Below are 11,532 nucleotides of genomic sequence, written 5' to 3' on the forward strand. Positions count from 1 at the left end.
TGCAAAGCAAATTGGTATTTGCCTTTGTAGATAACAAGTCAGATAATAAGCAGGACTGTGAGCAGGTATTATTACTAAGAGAAGCAAACAGGATTATGGAGGAAATGACTATAGGAATGACTGAAGATTTTCCAAGTGGAGACAGGTAAGACTTTTATGGATTGGATCACCCAGTATGGAATCTAGGTTGGCAGAATAAATGGCTGAAAACCCAAAGAGAAGGAGGGGGTAAAACAGCAACAGTTCACATAAGAAATAGTGGAATCCTGTTAGCAATGAGGAATGTCAGTGGAGTTTGTGAAGGTTTCAAACATCTGTGGTCTGAAAAGTCAGACTGGAACATTCAGTGAAACACATTTTCAGACAAGTGATAACTTGTTTTTTATTTTTTTTTCTCATTTGGAATTATTGTAATCAGCCTTTTTCACTCCAAACAGTTTTCTGCTCATGGGGGAAAAGAAGGAACTCCACAAGAGCAGCATATTGAGTGTGAAAGGACTGAAGCTTCTCTTCACCACTTAAAAGGTAAAACATCTTGAGCTGGTGAGAACAGAGTCTATTGAATAATGACACTGAGGGCTGTGATTACATGGAGAGAGAAAAGGAGGAATAGTAATACTAAATAAGATGCTTCAGATGAAACATTTCAGATGATGGATACCTATGCTATTCTTTTGCAAGCATCAACTGTCTTCTGCTATGATTAGTGTCAGATGAATCAACCCTGAAACAGATTAAAACTGACACTATCCCAAGTTCAAGTATGTGCCTAAGAATTTCAGAGCATTGCTCTGCACAAGGGCATGCCTTTTGAAATTATAATCGAAATAGAATTCCTTTCATAATGAGCCAGAAACCCAGAAACTACTGTAGCAGCTTGCTGACTCCTCAGCAGATGCTGAAGCCCCTTCACATGAGCAGGCAGTGTGGCTCTGCCAGCACAGAGCTCAGTGCAGATTAATCTATTTGGCCATATTATTGCTGCAATCAATCTGCTTCTGGTTACCAGGCTGAAGGAAGCTCAGAAACCTTTATACCCTGCCATAGACTGCAATATTGCTCTTGGTTTCCAAGAACTCTTTATGAACCTGTTATAGTTAGTAGAGCTGTGATGTTGGCCTGGGAGCTATTTCCTCAGATACAGCAACAGCTAAATTCTGCACTTTGTTGTTTTGTAAGTCTGTGTGAAAGTTCAGAAGGAAGATTAAAAAAATCAAGTGTTTTCATTTGTTAGCTTCATTTTTATGGTTTCTTGGTGGGAAAAGTCTCTTGTCATTAAACCAGAGCATCTAAAGTGAAGGTGCTTGGGTCAAGTTGTTCTGGAATCAAACAGCATTTTTGTTGTGAGATGTGGGACATGTCACTTCAAAACTTCATTCTAATGATAGCTGGATAAACTGGTCCAAAAAAGACACTGTAGGGTGTTTGACAGTGAGGAGCAAAGATTTGCACTGAGTTTTGCTTTAGTTTTTTTCAAAATGTTGGAGACTCAGAACAGTACAAAGGAGCCCTGGGTGTTAGGTAGGTGTGGAGACAACAGGAGCAATGAGTTTCGTGGTGCCACACGGCTGGGAGTGGGGTCAGGCTGGCTACTTCTTTCAGCTGAGCAGCATGTGGTTGGCTTTTGTCACTGTTTCACTAATTAAGGGAGCCTCTGCAACTCTGGTCACAGCCTCAGGAAAGCAACTGCCAGTTTGCTGGTGATTTGCCAAATCTGCTGTGCTCCCAGCTGGAGGAAAACCAAAATCTGTGTGATTAATAAATGCGGGATATGCAAATGAGAGACGCTTGAATGAAACTGTAAGTGATCAGTGTTCTGTGCTGTGTGTACCCAAAGGAGCACTAGACATCCTTTCCACGTAATACAGCCTGGAAAGTACAAAAAGCTGTTGTAAAGCTGAGCTTGGACTTGTGGGGGTTCCTGACTTGTCAGCCATCAAAAACTTTGACTTCTCTATTGAATCAAAATCTTTCACATTTACTTACCCTGGAGTTGTACAGTTTTGTTTCTGATCATGACATATGGTTTAGAAGGATAAACTAGGGGCAAGAAGAGTTACTAGGAGAGAAGTCACAGCAGGCAAATGTGCTGACAGGTATGAAAAAATGGGTTCTGTTTTAGACCTTTTAGTTATTAGTAGTCTGTCAGTGCCTGCACAGCTCAAATGAAAGTAAGCCAGGATTACAGAACTGGTTGTCCAAACAATTTGCTTTGTTTTTTGCTTGTGGTGGCTACATCCCAAGGAAAATTCCCTGTTGCAGTGGCTGTGAAAGTTGATTTGTGGACAGCAGAGAAACAAATATATTTTGTTGTGTGTATCTTTGTTAAATGAATATCAGGTATTTAGTAGCCAAAATAGCATATCAGAGGCAACCTATTTGTGTCTTTTTATAGTTTGAAAATGTCTATTTGAAGGAGTTTCTGAATAGTTGGAGATTCTTATCTTGATATAAAGGCATCTGAATAACAGCATTATTTGCAAGAATAGATTTAATTTGGGAAAAGGCAACAAATAAAAGGTGAGATTTTACCAAATGTTCCCTTAAAACAGAAACTGCCTGGGACTGACTGATCCTGGTGAGTCAGCCTCTATAATATTCACTGACACTGACTCAATTGTACAGACCAGCAGCCAAATCATATTTAGGGGAAAAAAAATATCCAAGGCACACTGGTTGAATTTAGTTGCTTTTCTTCACCTGTGTGCACTTCAATTTTAGGGGCAAAAAGACTTCTAAACTGAAGAAGTTGTTAGTTTGCAGTCTATGAGAGAATAGGAATGAAAGCCAGGTGCATGTAGTGATCTGGAGGTTTTAATTCCTTCTCTTCATCTTCACTGGGTTTTTCTGGGTATAAAGATAGTACCAAATTTTTACAGTCAGGTAGTCTCCTTCCTGATTAGACCATGCCCCAGTCAGCCCAAAATCTGTGCTTCACAGCCACTTCCTGCAGCTCTTCTGGGTATTTTCAGGGACCTTTCTCCTTGTCCCTGTGTCTTGTGTCTGGCACTACTCTGCAAGTTTGAGTGGGATCTAAGCAAATAAGAGATCTCTGACCTTCCATTTTTTTTTTCCCAGTCTCCATACATTTGCATACATCGATCTGTCTCTGTCTTACTTGAAATGACCATATCTCTCCCCTTTGAGGGAAAAAAGGAATCAGTGTTATGTTTAATGTTAGCTCCCTTATTGTGTTTTAAGCTGATAATTACAAACAAACCTTTTCATTAGGTGTCAGCCCCTTTGGCACGCTTTGCAAAGTTTGTGCTGAGAGCTTTGTTTATTTTGCATTAGGGTGCAGTTCTCAGGGCATCTAGAAGACTTGAGACTCTAAATCTGACTCATCTTTGTTTGGGCTTCACAGTTTCTCAGACATCTTGCAGTGAGATCAGAATTTTGGTACTTTCCTTTCAGGTGTTTTCTCTCCTAAACCTTATAGATTAAGGTACATTTGGCTTCTGTGGTAGAAATGTGATTTTTTCACAGGTCTTTTCCCATGCACCCCACCTTTCCCTCTCCCAGTAAAGTGGCTTAACCATACAGCCTTGCTTTGGTTTTCCTCCTGAGAAGCTTGTGCAGTGGGCTTCCTTCTTGCAGGGCTGACAGCTGGGGCTGTGCTTCACTTGGCCCTGTCTCTCCAGCAGCAGCTCCTGATTTGTGATTCCCTGCTCGGCCACAAAGGGCTGGCAACAGGCTTCTGTCTGGTTGGCTGATGTGTGTTACAGCTGACTTCTTGTTCCCAGTCAGATGGGAAATTGTGCTGCCTGTCCACTGCTGGACAGTGCTGCCAAATGGTGCTTTAGACAGCTGCTGCTCCTCGCCACAGAAGCAGAGGGGTCATAGATAAAATGTGGATGTTTCTGATCTGATTTGGAACTTTCTCAAGCACCTTCACCATTGCCTTGGTGATATCAATGCCATAAAAGGTTGGAAGAGGTGCTCTGAGACCCCACCTTTCGTGGCTGGGCTTCCCAGGTGGTGTGGGGCTCACACAGCCCTGTCAGCCCTTTTCCCCTGAGCCACTGGAAGGAGAGCAGCCAGCCTGTAACATCCAGGAAAACTACTCTTCTGTCTTAAGCTCCTGAGGGAAGCCTGCTATTCCTTCATTTATTTTGCAGGATTCTCAAGGTTGGATACAACTCAGTGTGAGTACTGTTAGTGCTTAAATTATTCTGGGTCACGCCTGCACCTGCTTCTGGCTGTGCACAGAGATTGCGAGACTTAACTGCCACTTAAAAATCACTTGGAGGAGCAAAAGCTTTCTCTATTTTGTTCCCATTACTTTCAATTAATTTCTGAACATCTGTGAGATAACCTTGAGCGAGGCTTAGAGGAGTATAAAGATTCTTGACAAACTGTTCTTAGGTGAAATAAAGTAAGCTCTCTTGGAGATGAGAAGCATCTTCATGAGTTGATTTTCTTACTCTTAAATAATGGCTTTCATTGTCAGTGAGAAGCTAGTTCCTCAAAATAAGTGTGTGTCTATCTTTCAACAATAATTACTGTAACTGCATCGTACCAGTGATGCATTTTTAAAGTAGGGATTTACATAAAAAGGAAGAAGTTCAGTAAATGGAATAAAAAAGAGCACAAAAGCTGAAACTAAAAAATTTTAGAGAAAGATTGATTCAATTGGTTTAGTTTTGGAGAAACTAAAATCTCACTGCTGTTGAGTAATGATGTACATTCCAACTTCCCTATCTGATTGTGCAAGGGGGGGCTGAATCTCTATGTTCCTTGGTATCACATGTTTGATTTTTATTAATGATTAGGACAAGGACCTGGAGATGGAATAACTCAAATCCTCTGAGCACACTATGTGGAGTAGATGCCACAAGCATGTGGAAGAATGAAAAGCACAGGATTTGTTTGGAATGATCTTTTCTTTTTCTTTGCTTAGGAATAGCAATGGCATGGGGAGAGCTGACTATGGAGTGATTTGTACTGGATGGCTATTTCCAGGGAATACTGTGAAAAGAAAAATGCTGTTGAGGCATGTGCATGAGATTTTTAGCTTGGGTGGGACATGAGTGACTTGTTCTGCTTAATTAGAGCTTGTCCAAGGGGATCAGGTACCAAATCCTAGAGCATTTGGGTACCAAAATCCAACCTAGCTGTGCATCAAATGAGGACTGTGTAGATAGAGGAAAAGAGTTGCTGAAAGTGTGGAAACATGTCTTGTGACAAAGATGAGTCAAATTGATATTCTTCAGCTTGAAGAAGAGAGGATTTAGAAGATCCATTCTTTGTACCTAATTACAGACTGTTGCAGTGTGGAAGGGAATGGCTTGTTCTGCCTGGCTGCTCTTGGTAAAGCAAGCATGAACAGGCTTAAATTGAAGGAAATTAGAGGGTGCTTCCTCGGACTTTTCTAAGGTTAAGGTACAGAATTGTTAGCAAGGATTGTACAGACTGAAATATCTCAGGCTCTGAAACCTTTAAGAACATGGTGCAGAAATACATGTCAGGAATAATATGTACAGCTGGTCATGCCCCAGGCACAGAAAAGGAATCCTTCCCAAGCTCACAGTCTGGCCATGAATTCTGGGGATCTTACTGCCTGTGCAGCTTCCATGTGTTAAATAGCAGTGGTGAACAGGAGCATGAGCTCACTGGGTGATGTGGAGTGTACAAGTATTTATCAGCTCTTGATAGACAATAATTTTCCTACAGTCACTTATACATATCCTTGGCCCCCTCCCCAAAATCTGCTGCTTTCTCCAGCTCCTCACATTTGGCACTTTGATCTCCTTACAAATGAAGAATCTACAATTGCTGAGTTGCTTGTGATGTCAGCAACCATGCATCTCAAATGGCCTTTCTTATAAGCTGAAGTGAGATAAAGGTAGTGAGTTATTAAAAGCTTATTTGGGAAAATCTAACCAGGCTGTGATGGAATTTGTATCCTGCCTGCTCTGTCCTGGTGTGTGCTTGCAAGTCTGCTTCAGGCATGAAGGCAGTGTGCTCCCAGAGAGCTGAAGCTTAAATCAAGTGTAATGGCTACTGCTGGTTTTCAATTTTTATGTCTTCCAAAAATGCTGGTTATTTCCTCTATACCTACCTATCTACCTATGAGCTGGATTTACTCTTTTGTGGGGTGAATATATTTTGAAAGTTTCTTTCAGGCAGTAAAATAAATTCAACACAAATATTTTCTGGAATGAATGAATCTGTTAGGCTTTTCTTTCCTTTTAATGGATAAAGTGTCTAGTTCTTCAGGCTTTTAGTATTTAAATACTTTTCTTTTGTTTCCTTTTTATATAAACTGAATGTTTTTAATTTTTCAGAGAAGAGTCTGACCTCTTTAGGGTCTCTAAGAACTGTCAATATAATTTTATATTGAAAGTTTATTATGAAATGGGTAGGTGGCTATAAAATGCATAAAAACTATTGCTGGATGAGCTATTCACTGAAATACTTGAATGACTTGCTAATATTCCATTCTTTTGATCTATTTTATGTGGTAAAGACAACAGTATCTTTTATATTTTGATAACTGCATTCTGAATCCATAAAAGCACCAAGAAACAGGATTTTAAAAGCAGAGCCACCACCAAGTGGTCTTCAGAGCTCAGTCTGTGGGATATAGGGAATTCAGGCTGCCTTTTACTCTGCACCTGGCCCAAAGATAAGGAGCAGTTCTGTAACTGCCAGTGTGGATTACACTACATCACATTAACTTGTTTTTTAATGCTCTATTAGTTTGCAGCAGGAATCCTCTACAGTTAAATAAAAATGGTTTGGAGTAGGTGAGGCAGTCAGCTACCCAGGGATAGGAATAAGCTGAAGACAAAAAGATTCACTTTGTCTTTCCTCTGCAGGTCAGTGATAAAATTGCTCCAAGTTCTTGACTTGCCAAAACCACCCTCAATTGCTCTGAAACTTTAATCTTTAAACACCTGATGAAATCACAGCAAAAGGTGAGTTCAATCTCCACGTGTGAGGACACCTTCCTTGTTCACTCTTATGCTCTTGTGTTGCCTTCCCTAGCTGTGTTAGACTTGTGTGGAATTCATTCCCCTGGCAATGCTATGGCTCTAAGCAGTACATAGGATGCCCTTCTGTCCCAGTGTTCTGCAGAATGCCTTCATGTTTTCTTTCATGATTCCTCCCAGAGAATAGCTAACATCCCTTTTTTGTACTCATTTAAAATCTATTTTGTCATGGAAAGATGTTGCTTTTACAAAGGAAATGCTTTCAGGCTCAGGAAAAGTGTGAGACTATAGTTTGAGAACCAAAGCTAGCTCACTTTAAAAATTAGTCTCTCTCTCTGGCCTAATTTAACAGTTTTATTCATTTTTTTAAATGAAATTCAGTTCAAAATTTTCTGGAGTTCTAAAACGTGCAGAAAATCACTTTCTCTGTCTGTCAATCTGCTCTTATCAAAGCTGGACAAAGTGGATGGAGTGCACTATCATGACAATTTGCCAGGTACTTTTAGATCAGAGGTGAAAGGCTCTGAAATCATGAATATGAAGCTGTCTAGAAGCATCTAGTCAAACATTACAAACTGAGATAAGTGAGTGATTTCAAATAGTCACCTGTGCTTTTCAGCAGTCATTTTTCAATGTACTTTTTTTTAACAAGGGACATTGAACTAGTTCCTGATTTTCCCCAGAAGATTTGGAGCATGTTTGGTAACATCTTCTTAAAAATGTTAGCATTTTAAGCATTCAGAAAAAGAAAATGACCATTACCTCTTGCCCTGGTTGGAATTACAAATTTCTTGACTTGGCACATTTTTTCTGGAAAACATTTTGATCTTCTCAGTGAGTTTTTACTGCCAGTTATACTTTCAGGCTTATCACTGTATCTTCCCCAACAGTTTTCCATTTGTTGTTGAAACTCAGTATTAAGCACACAAATCTGAGGAAGAAATAATTACTAGTAAGATGATTTGAAACAGTTTTCTTTCTAGTTGAACTATAGTTTTAGCCCACACACATTTTTCTAGCCACAGTAATGAAATGGAAATACCTATGGTTCAATAACAGTACGAATGTGACTGACAGTACTGAACTAATTAGGAAAAATGTAGCAATTTTCTAACTGTATTAGAATATCCTATTTGATAGTTAATCAACACGAGCTAAAATAAGGCATTTCTGCAGCTTTTATCATCATGGAAAGCACACTGACTCTTATAATTGATATTTTAATCTGTACTCTTATTCCTTACTCATTGTTCTGTTGATTCATTATTAAAAAAACAGCTAAACCAATTGCAGCTATCCCTAAAAATAGAATGCTTAAGCACCAGTGATATTTACAGAAGGTACTAAGTGTCTTGTTTCTCTATTTCTCTTTTTGAAATTGATCTTTTGGATTTTTTTTTTTTACATTCTGAGTGTATTGAGAATCACAAGTAGTGACATGGTACAGATGAAGTTCCCCACTCCGCTCCAATTTTTTTGTAAACCTTGAATTTGATTGAGTTAATATGATTGAATCAGTCAAAAACCAGAAGGTGGGCAATCACTGGCTAAATAATTTGAAATTTGCTTTTCTTCCCTGTTAGACTGAAAAAGTGAAAAACATGTTATGGGCATTTCTCTTCATTACTTTGAAGAAGGCAGCAACAGGAGGCTCTTTGGAGGGTTATTCCTGTTTCTTTTGGCAAAACAGTCATTGATGGGGATAGAAGGGGAGTAGCACTGGCTGATTTAAAATATGTGCAAGACCTTCAGGACTCTGAAGAAGCTAAGTTTAAGCAAAAACCTCTTTCAAGTCAGCAAAAAAACCTGTTTCATGTTTTTATTCTTCTCCTGTCTTCTATACCCCTATTCCCCTGAAACACCAAAAACTTGAAAATCTAATTAAATAACTCTGAGCATAACTTTCTGTAATATAAATTGCTGAGAGAGCTAGAGAAGCACAGTTGTTTATAAATGAGCTAATCATTCATTTAAGACCCCTCTAACCTACATGGAGATTTAATATCAAATCTTGAAGCACATGATAAAGAACAGTGAGTGTTAAAACCTTTTAGAGTATTTTTCTATTGGTGACAGCTGTACTCTGCATCACAATTTTGGAGTCAAGCTCTGAAAACTCCAGCACTTTTTTTAATGTGTTTATTTTGAGACTAAAAAGCTTTTATGCTGAGAAACACTACACTGTGTTAGAAGGGCAATTTCTGTTGTATTTATGTATTTACTGAAAAGAAAGGCATGCCTTATAGAGTAGCAAACACATTTTAAATTGCTTTTTGAAGCATTTTGGCTTACTTTCGACTTCTTCTTAGGCTTTTGGAATGGAATTATTTATTATTCTTGACGGTTGCTTCTGTGGGACTATACAGATGTTACTGAGAACATTGCTTGAGAAAAATGAACAAAGCTGTCCCGTTGAGATAAAGCTTCACAAATCAATTAGGGTTTTGTTGTCAGCAGTGCCAGAGAGGGAAAGCCCCATTTGAGCACACTTGCTTGGCAGCTCTGAAAGCTGTTACCTGGAAATGGTGTGATGATGATTGCTGATTTGCACAGTGCTACTGCCTGAATAATTAAATAGCAAGGGGCTTGGAGGGGAGAGGGGGTTGAAAGCTGTGCTTTTCTCCTCTAGAGTGTGCATATCACAAATTGTTATTAACATATCCCTGCTAGTGAGTTTTTTATTTAGATTTAGTATTAAGCAAGACACCTGTGCACAAGCCCCAAGAGCCACTTTGGCAGTAATTAGATTTGCAATTGCTGCCCAGCGGCGCAAAGACAAATGTACCAATAAATAATTTCTGCCAGCCAGTGCCAGTGAAAACACTGATTTAGCCCAGCAGATGAAAATAGAAGAATTTCACCCAAGCCCTTATTTTCCACAGCTGCCCAGAAAAAGGCATCAAGCCTTTCTGGAGAACTCTAGCCAGAGACTGGTGTGATGTGCATAGCTGTCATCTTTGCTGGAAACAAGCTACTCATGGGCATCATGTGTTGTTATGGTCTTTATCCATCGACCTGTGGGAAGAGATGCTGCTTTCAAAGCCTGGCAACTGGTTGCCTCTTTTACCAACAGGATGTTCTTTTACACAGAGTAGAGGGTGAGTTTCTTTATGTAGATTCTAAAGGCAGAGAAGTTTCAGAAATTGTAGATGTGTGAGTACTTGTTTTCTTGATATAAAGAAAAATAAAATCATCAGCAGGAAAGAAACATCATTTATGTTCTTAAAAATGATATGAGGAAATTAATCCTAGCAAAAAGCAGAAATAAGCACTTCCAAGCTAATGCAAATTTAATTTTTTTTTTCCTGTTAGTTTCTCTGAGCATTCACTGGAATCTCTCGTTAATATGCAAGCAGGACATGCATGGGTTGTATTCCATGAACTGGACTATGGACAGAGGTCTGTTTTAAAGTATGGAAAGCTTAAAAATATATAAACCAGTTTTTACGAATGCAAGACATCTTTGAAATGTTTTTCTTAGAGTTAGATAACTTGTACTCTGGGCAAGGTAAATTAAGGGAGCAGAGGGGGTGTGTTACACACTGCATGTGTTCAAGGCTAAAGGCAAACCTGAGAGAACCAAATAACCTCAGCTCCCCAGTAAAGGAAAAGGAGATAATCTGGGGAACCTTGCAGCTGCTGAAGGCTGGGGAATAAGTGTGCACAAAGTATGCTTGTTTAGAAGCAAGTGCAAGGAAGGAAATGTAAAGTAGAGGTTGTCAGGACATCATGTGAGCAGTCTCCTGTACAGAGCACGCCTGTGCCAGCCCACGGAAAGGTTCTGAGTGTGACAAGGAAAACAGAAAATGGTACCTTGAGGGACTTGCTTATGGCACTCCTGGGGAACTCTGCAGCAGTCATAAAGTAGTGCTGGTTAAATTAATAAATATTTAATGCTATGTTACTATGATTTCAAAAGGAATTGGCACGTAGCCTATACTTATAAACAAAGTATCACCTGATCATGCAGTAAATAAGTATTGAGTTCTGTGGCTGCTATTTAATATGTGCATATTTAAATTTGCCTTCTTGTTTTGAGAATAGCAGCACTGGTTTCAGTACAGTGTCTATGCTCCTGTTTTACTTGTAAATTCCAATGGTTTCTGAGAAAATTTGAAACAGCAAATCACTAAAAAATGCAGATGCAAACTGAAACTGGAAGTCATAATTTGAATCAAGATCTCATGTTCAGCAGTTTAAAGTTGTGATTGCATGAGGTAATTGGGGTTGATTCCCCTGCTCTGCCTTTAATCACTGTGGGTCTGTATTAAGACAAATTTTGTGGTGGCTCTCCTGTCATGGCCAGGAGCACTTTGTTCCTCAGCTGTGAGTGTACAGAATCCACTTTCCTGCTTTCCTCTGGCACACTGGGGCTGAACTTAGCTGGAGATGAGACATGTACTTTAATGGGACAGACCTTTGAGGTGGCACAAAGGATTTTTCCTAGTCTTTCCTTGACATTTTTGCTTCCATGTATATGCTCAGCTTTGAGCATCTTTGAGATGAGCTGGAAATGAATTTGTCACAAAGGGATCTGTCAGATTTTCACCTTTCTCTGAAGCCTGGGGAGTGGATCTCCTGCTGGAACTCTTAGGGC

This window comes from Erithacus rubecula (genome assembly GCF_903797595.1).
Source record: "Erithacus rubecula genome assembly, chromosome: 5".
NCBI lineage: Eukaryota > Metazoa > Chordata > Aves > Passeriformes > Muscicapidae > Erithacus > Erithacus rubecula.